At 39.7% G+C, this 12,796-nt stretch overlaps 1 pseudogene across 1 annotated transcript in view; it reads left to right on the top strand.

Annotated features, from left to right (window-relative positions):
• LOC308564869 (small ribosomal subunit protein eS17 pseudogene) overlaps positions 1 to 11,841 on the top strand; it is a 45,194-nt pseudogene extending 33,353 nt beyond the window's left edge. The window contains exon 3 of the transcript in view: positions 11,426 to 11,841. The product of the transcript in view is annotated as a small ribosomal subunit protein eS17 pseudogene (transcript). The remainder of the gene's footprint in view (positions 1 to 11,425) is intronic.
• The last annotated feature ends 955 nt before the right edge of the window (positions 11,842 to 12,796 follow it).

Consider the following 12,796-nt stretch of genomic DNA (forward strand, 5'->3'; position numbering starts at 1 on the left):
AACTGAAGCAAAAGACAAGAAGAAAGTTCTTAGCTCTTGTATGAGAAGACAAGCATCTTTTCCCTTATGACAGCCCTGGTACATGCAAAAGAAGACAGGCCGGGAAGAATGATGGGAAATTCTGAAGTGGTTACAGACCTCACAGCAGGAGCAAAATACATCCATCTAGGATGAATTTGGTTTTGGGAACTACTTGAACTCTGTAACAATTAGGATCTCTTGAAAGCAGTTCTCTTAATTAAAATGTTTTCTTTTTCTTTTATAAAGCATCAGTTTGAAATTTAAATGGATTTTGTATCATCACCGAATTGTGGATTTTTTATCCATTTAAAACACATGTACCCATTTTATGTTCTTCTCATTAAATAATTTTTGATTATGTCGTCAACTGCAAATTGCTGGCTTCCACGTCTCACAGTGTGATGTCTGTGACTACAAGCACTGGAATTTCAAGTGTCAGCTGAACTTTTTCAAGTGACTTTATCTTTCAACTTTTCTAGTTTGCTGTTTACAGAAACTCTAAATAAAGATGGTGTAAATGAACTAGAAAGATTGCTTGATTTTTTCAAATTACTGTGGCATTGAGTAAACATACCTTCATTCTGATTTTTGCCTTGGCAGATGTCATCAATGTGGCAACCTGAGATATCAAAGCTAATACAAGACGAGCCCGATGATGCAAAGGAAGCTTCTTTCTATTTGTTTGTCTGTATTGCTATGTCCAAAGGAGTTTACAGCTGACCAGCAGTGTGGAAAGCACACCATCATGTTAGGAGTAGTGAATATCACTCCTGGCCGGGTAACTCAGTTGCATAGAGTGTCCTCCTGATACACAAAAGTTTCAGGTTCAATCCCCTGTCAGATCACATATAAGAATCAACCAATAGCCCTGCCGATGTGGCTCAGTGGTTGAGCTTTGACCTATGAACCAGGAGGTCGTGGTTCGATTCTTGATCAGGGCACATGCGCGGGTTGTGGGCTTGATCCCTAATAAAAGCTTGCAGTAGACAGCCAATCAATGATTCCCTCACATCATTAATGTTTCTATCTCTCTCTCCCTCTCCTTTCCTCTCTCTGAAATCAATAAAAACATATTTTAAAAAAATAAAAAGAATCAACCAATGAATGCATAAATAAGTGGAACAACAGATTAATGTTTCTCTCTCTTCCTTTCTCTCTCTGTCTTAAATCAATTTAAAAAATTGGGTGTTTTTTTTTTAAGAGTAGTGACTATCAGACCAGGAAGAAAGAATAGGAGTACCTGGATTTCATCCTCAGGAGACTTGGAACATCTCCCAGAATCATGTCCAGGAAACTTGAAAGTGATGGCTTTTCTTTGTAATTGGCTATGGGAATATCAACAGTTTCTGGTGCCTGGGACTATTGGCTTGTTATATCTTCCTCAGTGACCACAACTTTGTGTGCTCCATCCATCCACTCAGAATCCCTCTGTCTCACTACTTTGGGATAAAGTTCAACTGCCTTGGTCAAATATTTAGAGCCTTTCATAACTGAGTCCCCATTAGCTATTCCAGCATTACAGACACTAGAATGCTGAGCACTGAAGGGAGAATAAACTTGCATTAGGCAAAGATGGTTATGGAAGAAGAAAACCCAAGTGCAAGGCAGAAGGTGGCAAAAATATACAAGCTTGGGAAGTCAAGGAGTGTTTGGAGAAGGGTAAGTTATTCAGTGGGACTGGGATGTAAGATACACAGGGAGACTCAGGAAAGATGAATTCTCAAAGAGAGGTCGGATTGTGTAACATAGGATCTAGGAGCCATGTTAATGAGGTTGAGTTGTGCCATTGGAGTAAGCTGCAAGGATTTTTGCAAGAAAAAGTGTTATAATAAGTGCTGGGTTTTAGAAAGGTAACTGGCCACAGATGGATGTCCTAATTGAAATTGTCAGAAAGGGCCAGATAACCTCCAAAGGTCCTCTTAAATACTGTAATTCCACAAAAACATTTTACATTTGTTAGAAATTACAGAGATTACCAAGTGGCCCAAGACCTCATGGTGAAAATATTTAGAAAACTGGCAAACCCCTCTTTCTCTATACATTGTTTCCAAAGAAGATAATCTCCAATCCTCTCCTTCATCCAATTTTATCTTGTCTTGGAAAAATAGGCCAACAATGTTTGGGAAAATGCACTCCACCCATTTTTATTTTTATTTTTATTTTGGTAGGAGCTGGTTTCTTAGTACCTACATGAGCCAAATTTTAATCCACAGGAATTTCCTTAGAAAAGAGGTTCTTCCAAAATGTTCTAATCTAATTCTGGTGGGACTCTATGGTAGGTGAGTATGAGTTGTTATAATCATAGAATGTAAGAGAGGAAGGAAAACATTAAGCACACTAAATACTCAATACTAAAAATATATTATGAAGTATCTGATACTTTTTTAGTCCATGTTGAAAATTAACAGCTAGGCAAAAAAGCATGAGGACTTCAGAGCTTACATAATCTATATTCCAGTACTCCATCAGGTTCTTATTTATTGACAGGGATTCTTTAAGAGCATCACATATATACAAGGTTTCCCCCTAAAAAGGTGTACACACTTTAACAGCTGTAGCTCAATTTTGAAAATGAAATGTATTTGAATAAACACTGCCTTTATAATTATTCAAAGCAGGTGTATACATTTTTTGGGACACCCTATATTTTTGAGGACTGTGCAGAGCACTGCAGATATACTGGTGAAAACAAACACAGTTCCTGCCTTCATGGAGCTTACACCTAAAATCAAGATTAAAGGAGAAATAAGCAATTATAATAATATCACATAATAATTATAGCATGAAAGTGCTTTGATGGAGGAAGCCCAATGTGATCTAAGATCATACAGAGTAAATGTGGAGGACGGGGAGCACATTCTTGAATAAATTGCATCTAAGCTGACATCTAAAGCATAGCAGAACATGACCCAGCAAATCAAGTGGTCAGGGAGGAGGAGAGTGGATGCTAGTAAGGGCTGAATTCAGGCAAAGACCCACAGTCAATAGAAATAATTGCATTCTGGAAACCACGTAGTTCGCCCCAGCTGGAATTTACATATTCACAGTGTTTATGCTGAGGGTGGGGTGGGGAGCAGAGTGGAGTATCTATAGATGAAGCTGGAGAGGTAGGTAGATAAGGACCACATTCTACCAAGGCTTTGACCATTGACTGCTTTTAAACAAAGGAATGATCATGATACTATCTGAATCTCTGAAAAACCACTCAGACCATGGAGTGGACAATGGATTGGTGGATGTGGGAAAGTTGCCTAGTATAGAAGGATGTGATCATCCTCAGGAGAGGTGATGAAAGTCTAAACAAAAAGAATGGAAATGGAAACAGAAATAGATCTGAGAGGTATTTACAAGAAATACATGTAAGACTTGGTAATTGTTGTTCAGAGTGAAGGGGGGAAAAGGAGAGAAGGTTAATTCCCGGGTTTCTGGCTAGGCTAGCTATTAATAACTATGTGCTAAGATAGGGCACTTAGATAGAAGGAGTAGACAAAGAAGTGAAGACAAGGAGTTCAGTTTTATTTCTGTGTGTCTGATGGACATTCAAACACAAAACCTAATAGGTAATTGGATATATATGTGGAGCTGGAACTCTGATTGAGATCTGAGAATTATTAGCAGCATATAAATGGTCATGGGAGACAACACTTGGAAGGAATGCTTAAATCTTCTAGTTAATAGAACTCCTAAGCATCCAAGAGTACTGCTTAAAATGGGAAGGATTGCCCCATTTCTCAGTCCCTTTTACCATAGCCCTGCAATGCACAAAAGCCTGCCTTGACACAGTCAGAACTTTTTTAGAATCCCTTGTTCCCAAAGATAAAATTGCTTTTCTAAAGTACATTTGGTTTCTAAAACTTGGCATCTCTGAGCTTCTGGTGTCAAATACAAAGAGCACATACATATTCCAACAATCCATGGATTGTTGTTGGTAAAAGGCATTGGTGCCTGGCCTTTGAGAGGAAGGGCACAGCACATTTCTTCATAGGGGGAAGTGATGGAGCTATTATTACTTTCAACATCCCTGGCTTGTCCATTCAGAAAGGCACAAGTCAGGCTCTGTGGCCATTCAAAAGAGGAGGCTGTGAACATGGGTCCCCTGGTGACACTTTGACTGCCAGCCTTTCCCTTGAATCTTCCCTGCAGCAGAGGGTTCCCAGACCCGGGTTTGTTAAACTTGACCTCTCCTATCACCATGGAAATGCAACACTGCCAAGGGAACTTCCTCTGTGATTATCATTCAGACTATAAAAAAATCAGAATAGAAAATAGAATAGGAAAAACATTGGCCATTTCATCTTGCCATTTGGCCTTTTTCTTTAGATGAAAGAGCCTCCCAGCAATTTCTTTGGAAGTTTGGTGTGGTGGCTATCAGACTTCTACTCTGCAGAGTATTCATGTTTGAGGAGCTGAGGCTCGCCTGCAGTATTGTATTACTGCAGTATAGTATGTGAAAATACTTGGAGTAATGATGATATCCTTAAACCATGAACTCCTTGGAACTGTGGGCAAAATATACAGCATGTATGTGCATGACACTTAAAAAGGGTCCACACCTTTCCTCATAAATTCTAACATCCAGAAAAGATGAAGAATTGACTTGGTCCCATACCCTCATTTAACAGATCATCAAAATGAAGCCCAAAGAGATTATGTCCTTTCACTTCCTCCCTTCCTTCTGCTCCCTTTACTTCTCCTCTTACTCCTTTCTCTCCCTCTTCCTCCTCTTTTTCTCTTCCTAAAATGACAAAGCTGTATATTTTGAATTTTGTGTTGGTTTGAATTCATGTTAAATCAGAGTGGAAGAGTTCCACATGAGAGACACAGTGGTCAAAGAATGGGAACGCAGTTGGAAGACTACCGAGACTCACAATGAAGATCACCAAGAAGTAGGCAAAGTATTTCAGAAACACTGGAGTTTTGGTCATCAGTTAATGCACAGGCCCTGGCAACCCAGCAATCAGGACTCAGTTTGTTCTTGATGTGTATTTCCCAGTCTACTTGTTGTTGTGGCAATTGAGTCTTCCCTTCTATTTCCAAAAATTGAGCAGATCAGCAGAGCTCCCAAACTTACTAGGGAAAGAATGAGATGGGACGCTTGAAAATTCTAGGGCTTCTTTCCAGAGTTGGACTCTGCCTCTCAGGAGAGTAGAAAAGAAGTACTTTACTTATCTTAATGAGGTGAACACAGTGTGCTTTTATTTGCCAAGTTTCGTTATAAGCTGCTATTTGTTTTAAGCCTTGAAGTCCCCAGGCACACTAATACAGAAAATGTCCCCCTTGGCCTTTGGGGAACCAATAAGTTAGAGTAGTGGCCCCAACACTGCTGGCCCTGGGCAAGTCCCAGAGCCTCTGTAGCTATTGTTTCAAGGGATGGTTAGGAGAATTAAATAAATTAAGGTATATAATGTGTCCAATAAGGGGTCTCAGACACAGTAATGGCTTCCTATTGCCTCTCCCCCAGCTCCTGGCTCTGTGTCAACAACACAACTAGCTCAGAGTATAGAAAATGCTGGAGGAGATTTTTTTGCGCTGTTTGTTCTGTGCTTAAGAATAACAAAGAAATATTCAGGCCTCCTTTACTCTTTGTTTTTGTTGAACCTCTTAGGGGAATCAGAATGGGCAGGTCTGGGAACACACCTGGTGCCACCCCGTTCAGTTAGGAGGTGCTTTATGACACTAGGGAACTTCGGAAGGGAGAAGTTCCCAACATTCTCTGACTCGTCAACTTCTTTTACAGTACAATCTTGCAAGCCCCTCCCCCTTTGTTATTTTAACAATTATTTTTTCCTTTTTACATCACATGTATTAAAATGTTATTTTAAATTAAACATAGACTTGTTTAGATCTATGCTGCAAATTCTTAAGCTAGGTACTGAGAATATGGGTATTCGTTATTTTATTATCCACCTTTCTGTGTTCCTGACATTTCATCACAGAAAAGAAAATATTATGCCAATATTTTATTTTCATAATCTAATAATTATTGGATTTTAGTTCATTTTTTAAAACTTTTAATTGAATTTTTAGAGAGAGAGAGGAAGGTAGAAAGAAAGAGAGAAACATCAGTTTGTTCTTCCACTTATTTATGCACTCATTCGTTGATTCTAACCCACAACCTCTGCATATAGGAACGATGCTCTAATCAACTCAAGTACTCAGCCAGGGCTAGTCTAATAATTATTTTAATAAAGAGAAAATTTCAGTAATGTTTTAATTTATCAAGTGATATACATTCTAATTTATTTTAACTTAATTCTATATAAAAAAGACTGTTATCAACAAATAATTTATGTGCGTGTTTATATCCATGAGAGATATTGGTGTAGTTTTCATTTTCTGTGCTGTATTGTCTGATTTTGCAAATAAACTTGAACATGACTCTATATCATATTTGACTTTGGGACCAAAAATATTTTTAGTTGGATTTGAAGTCTAACTATAAGTTCTAGAATCGACAATTGCTTTCATAATTTAATGTTTGAAACTTCTCTTTTGAACTTAAAACAATCAACTGATATTCTTTTTAGATATATATAATTTTCAGTTTTATTTCTTTCAAAAAAATTTTAAAAGTTTGTTTTTATTGATTTTAGAGAGAGAGGAAAGGAGAGGGAGAAGGAGAAGAAACATGGATATGAGAGAGAAACGTCAATCAGCTGCCTCCTGCACACCCCGTACTGGGGATTGAGCCCACAACCTGGCATGTGCCCTGATGGGAACTGCAAGATTTGGTGCACAAGACAATGCCTAACCAACTAAGCCACACCAGCTTAGTTGTTTCTAAATTATAAGATGAGGAAGAAGGTTTCCGGCTAATTTGCTAGCACTTCTCCACAAATAACACACTATAGCTGTGGATAGGCTTTATTGTCAATAGAGGGAAATTCAAACTGTGATAATAATGCCTATATTTGTTGTATTAAATACTATTCACTATTAAACTACTGGAGACAGCCTGATGTGTGATATGAGAACTTTGAATGCTATCTGTGGATCTTGAGACAAATTTACAGAATTATTATGTTTAACTTTCCCTTCAACTTTCTGTATTTCAACAGCAGTATTCCTTACAAATTAAACAATGTATGACTAAGAATAAAAACAATATAAAACGGTATTTGTGTTGCTGTTGTAACTAGCTAGCTAATATTAATAATAGAAGAAAGCAAAGAGAAGGCCAGACATTATGAGCATGGCCATCTGGGCAGCTACATCAGGAAGCTGCAACTCTATACTCCCCAGGGAACCGCTGGTTCATTCCCTACAAATCCACCCATTCCCTGAAAATCCCTGGAGGAAGGAGAAGACGGGTGCATGAGCCATGAAGTTGGGGTGACTTAAAGAAGGTGCTTGCCTGTCAGTCTAACCTGGGAACAAAGAACACTGGCTGAGAGGGTGGACCCCAAAGCAAGCCTGTGAAACTCTGAGAATATAATATGTAATCCCCAAAGGAATTCTCCCTCCTTTGTTCCTCTTGTTTCTCTCCTGCTTTCTTGCACTTGCTAGATCTGAGACCCTTGCTAGCCTGTCATGTGGCCCTAGAAGCCACACGGCCACATGCAGTGGTCTGCAGCTGGGAACACAGCTAACCTAGCCAGAGGCCAGGCTGGACTATGCAGATATGAGATGGAAACTCTGATCTTAACCCCCCTACTGAAGACAAAATTGGACTTTTTTTCTTTTTTTTTTTTCTTTTTTTTTTTTTAGTATATCTTTATTGATTTCAGAGAGAGGAAAAGAGAGGGAGAGAGAGAGATAGAAACATCAATGATGAGAGAGTCACTGATTGAGCCCACAGCCCGGGCATGTGCCCTGACAGGGAATCGAACCACGATCGCCTGGATCCTAGGTCGAGGCTCAACTGCTGAGCCGTGCCCGGACGGGCTGGACTTTTTCTATGGTGAGAAAGAGGGAGAAGGGACCTTGGAAGGGAAACCCCTTACTGTTACCTCATCAATAGAGTTTTTCACAATGCCACATACTCCCATGGTGTACTCAGGAAATTCTTGTTCTTCTGGTAACCCAAGAAGCCCGCTTCCACTAACAACAGGTGGTGACATGGAGGACTCTCCAATGATAACATATTGATCAAAAATATTGTGGTATGGGATTTGGTATGGGGTAAATGTCTGAGTGACAGAGTCATGAAGACCCTTGCTAATGTCCACCAAATCCTGTGTGCTCACAGACCTAGACAAAGGAACCAGCGAGGGCAGGAGCCCCCATTCTCCCCCCTTTAAATGCCTTCACTAGTCCTTAATATTCTTAAGCCCCAACTGGGAAAGTTGCTTTCTAGTGATAACCTGATAACAGAACAACAAACGAACCAATTCTATTGCATGATCACCATTAGACTGGAACACTTGGGACCAATACCATTATTCCAGTAAAGAAAAGACTAGAATTCCACAGACCCCTGACCTCTATGGCTTGTCAAACTGATAAAAAAATCAATGATTTTGGTCACAGAATAAGGGGGTTCCAAGAGTTTAAAAAAGTTAGAAATAATTTTCACCATTTAGGCAGTTGTTACTATAATGGATAACTCACAGCAGTTATTTCAATCCTGTTTAGTTTTCTCAAACCACAGACCCACCAGACTTACTCTCAGCAGATAGCTTCACCTAAACCTACTGAGAAGATCAAAGTCAGAAAACTTAAGCTTTCTCATCTTTAGTCACTCTGAACCTCCATTCCCTCTTCCACGGGTATTCCAGCCCCCTCTCAGCCTATCTCCCTGAACAATGGCCTTGCCCTGAGCCTTGAGCTCTCTTGCCTCACTATTGATTCCCACTCTCTTCTGTTCTTAAATCTCTCCATCTCTTCTGGATTTTACTTTAAACTTATAACAAGCCGGTTGTCATTTACCCTGCCCTGTCCCCGCCCCCCCAGCCTCCTACCCAAATGTTCTCCAATTAGTTTCATTCTCAAAATATTAGGTTGGCTCTTTTTTCCCTTTATTGTCAAACTTACTGCACCCCCACTCATGCACCTTCCACATTCTCTCTGTCCATTCCTCCCTGACCATTGCAATTTAATTTCTGTCTCCAGCGTTGCCCTGGAGTCACCAACAGCTTACTGAAGGACACTGTTATCCAATGGCCTCTTCCAGATTAGCCTCCCTTGCCATCCTCTCCATGATGCTGCCAATAGTCATTCTCTCCTGCTTTTCCCCTCCTCTTTCACTTACTCTTTACTTTCACACCTTCTGAGTGTAGATCTTCAACTACATTTTCTCTTTGGTGCTCTTCCCATCTCTCCTTCAATTCTCTCTCTCTCTCTCTCTCTCTCTCTCTCTCTCTCTCAGTTATCTCTCTTTCTGTCTCTCTGATTTATTTAATCCACATCATTACTATTGTCAAGTACACGTTGCACGCAGATAACTCCAAAACTGAGTTCTCTTCATGACCGACCTTCGCCACAGGCTCAACAGCCTTGCCTGCCTTTCTCCTGTCCATGATCTGAAACTTTAGTGTCAGTTTTGACCTTTCACTGATGGCTTCCACATCCCACTCCATTTATGAGGCCTGCTGATTCAACCTCTGAAATGCTTTTCCCATTTCTCCCTCTGCTATTCAATGCTCTGCTGCCCACTGCTGTCCCTGGAGATCAAGACATTATCACCTTTTCCCTGAGAAAATTCACTCGTCAACTTGTTACTCTACAGTGCTGCTCCAACCCAACTTTCTGGCATTATCTACATATTAACTCTCATAAAAATGCTTACTCTAATTTTTTTTTAAACTCTGGTTTTTTATCTTCCTAAAACCCTCCTTGCTTTTCCTCTTTACAAGCTTTCCAATGCTGTTCCCCTTTCCCAGAGCCCCCTTTGCCCCTCGTTTAAATCTTACCCATATTAAATGCTAATTCCTCCTTGAAGCTTTTCCTAATTTCCACCACTGAGATGCCAGCACTTCCTTCATTAAATATCCCTGTCCTCTGTTCTTACCTCACACACTTGTACTTTGCCTCATAGTGGAATCAAAGGGATCACTTGCACAGATATTTCGGGATAATTCTGCTTTCAGTTATTCTGTCCTTGGGACCTGTTGGCCTAGATACAATACCTTAGTATCCAACCGACATCCTCCAGGTTGTGTTTTGTGACTGGCATCTGTTGAAGATCTTCCACAAATACTCCTCTTCTACTGGTAATAGCACCTCTCTCTCACTTTAGGAACCATCTCCACCCTACTTTGTACATACTTTTGTAGGGTTGTTAAAGTGTCTCTCCCAGCCAAGAAGTGGGCACATTAGAATGTTTATCCCAATATAACTTGAATTTTATTCAAAGTAACAAGGAAAACAAAAGTTATATATTACTTAGCCCATTAGTATCTCCTGAAGAGACTGAACTTAGTCCCTTCTGCAAACGTCTTTGGTTCTACCAAGTTCCTATTCTTTCCAAAGTTCTTTCTTTGATTCTGAGCTGGCCGATCTTTGCCAATACATTTTTTTTTTTTTTTTTTTTTGCGTAATTTATCCAGAGTTGTGTCTGTTACTTGAAATCCAAGAAGCCTGACTAATACACTGTTGTAGTTCAAGTGTCAAAAATTCTACTATAGCATGTGTCTAAATTGGGGGTCACTGTAAATTATTTCTGCTACTGAGCTTATGTCCCTCCTATTCTAGAGTTTTGGAATTTGAGAGATTTTACTCATCTTGTCATCTCCAGTGGCAACTAGGTCAATCTTGGTGTGGAGTAAATATTCCATAAGTGTTAGGAATTTAATGGATTTGAATGGCTTTCCACTAAGCAGCAGATCAGACTATAGCTGTGGGGGAGGCAAGACTTACAAATCAGAGTCAGTCATGATCTGGAACTGGGATAGAGGCTTAGTGCTGCAGCTGTAAGACATAGGAATCAGCAAGCAGGCACCTGACTCTGGACCCGCTCCCATTGGAACAGGACACAAGCCAGGGAATCTGACACAGTGGTTTTGCTGACAGAGACAGCTCTGTCTGTCTACAAGTACTGTTTCTAAGGGACATGATTGTAACTGTTCACTGATCAGGCAGTAGTGAAGCTGAAGGAATGGGCCCTCTTAGCTGGCATGTGGAGCGCACTGACCAGAGGTCAGACAGAGATTGCTCAGAAGTCCAGTAGTTGATGAGTAAAAGTATAACTCAGGGACTAATATTAAGGCCTTGGGAAGGAGGTTGGTAAAAGCAAGGCAAGGGTTTGAAATACTGAGGAGTGGAGAAGCCAAATTTACTAGTAGCAAGATTACAATGTTGAGCAAAGAGGTGCTGGTTGACCAGAGAAGTTCATTAAAAAACAATTACTGTCTGAAGCCTGACTTAATCATGGAAGTGTGAGTAGGGCTGGACCTGCAGGTAGCCTCAGCAGAGGGCAAGAAAGAAGGGAGCTACTTCATTAGGGATCTGCCAAGATGAGCCTAAGTTCGTACCAAGATTATGAAGAAGGTGGCCTGGATCATCATCACAAAGTACTACATACACCTGGGCAACGTTTTCCACACCAAGTACGTGTGCAAGGAGGTCACCATTATCCCCAGCAAGAAGCTCCACAAGACAGCAGACTATGGCACCCATCTGATGAAGCAGAATCAGAGAGGCCCTGTGAAAGGTATCTCCATCAAGCTTCAGGAAGAGGAGAGAGAATTATGTTTCTGAGGCCTCAACCCTGGATCAGGAGATCACTGAAGTTGATCCTGACACTAAGGAAATGCTGAAGCTCTTGGACTTTGGCAGTCTGTCCAACCTGCAGGTCACTCAGCCTACAATTGGGATGAATTTCCAACACCACATGGAGCCGTTGAATCTCTGCAGTACTATAATATTTTCAATAAACCATAGACAACCAAAAAAACAAAAAAGGAGAGAAATAAGCTGGAAACAAGGCTGAGTCAAATGAAAGCTTCTGTATAGTAGTTCTTGTCTTGCTTCCTGAGGCCAATGTTTTAACCGATGTGTGAATGACTTTTTGAACTTATCCTGTATTTTAAGATCTTTGGTGTTATAGACTAGTATTAACTACTATTGCAAAGAAAGTTTGGGCTAAGAATAAAATGTTTCTAAGATCCAAGTAAATGACACATATACAGGCTTCATAAACTCCACTTTGTTTTATTTATTTGGGTTCTCTTTTTTTCTTGCTGAGTCTGGTTAAAGGAAAGTCAATCTTTTTTATCTTTTCAAAAAATCAGCTCTAGGTTTCATTGATCTTTTGTATTGTTCATTTAGACTCTATTTCATTTATTTCTGCTCTGATCTTTATTATTTCCTTTCCTTTCTCCTACTCATTTTGGGCTTTGTTTGTTGTATTTTTTTCTAGTTCCTTTAAGTGTGAAGTTAGATATTTATTTAAGATGTTTTCTTGTTTCTTGAGATTGTCCTGTAATGCTATGAATTTCCTTCTTAGGACTGTTTTCATTGTGTCCTATAGATTTTGAGTTGTCTTCTCATTTTTATTGGTTCCAAGGTATGTTTTGATTTCTTTTTTTTATCTCATTGTTAATCCACTCATTGTTTAGTAACATGTTCTTTAGCCTCCATGTATTTGTGTGTTTTCAGTTTATTTCTTATGATTGATTTCTAGTTTCATATCACTATGGTCGGAGAAGATGATATGATTTCAATCTTAAATTTACTGAAACTTGTTTTGTGTCCTAATATGTGGTCTCTCTTAGATCATGTTGCATGTGCACTTGAAAAGAATGTATATTGTGCTGCTTTGGGGTAAAATGATCTGAAAATATCAATTAAATCCAACTGCTGTAGTGTCTCATTTAAAGACACTATTTTCTTGTTG

Source organism: Miniopterus schreibersii (assembly GCF_964146895.1).
Source record: "Miniopterus schreibersii genome assembly, chromosome: 12".
Classification (NCBI taxonomy): Eukaryota; Metazoa; Chordata; class Mammalia; order Chiroptera; family Miniopteridae; genus Miniopterus; species Miniopterus schreibersii.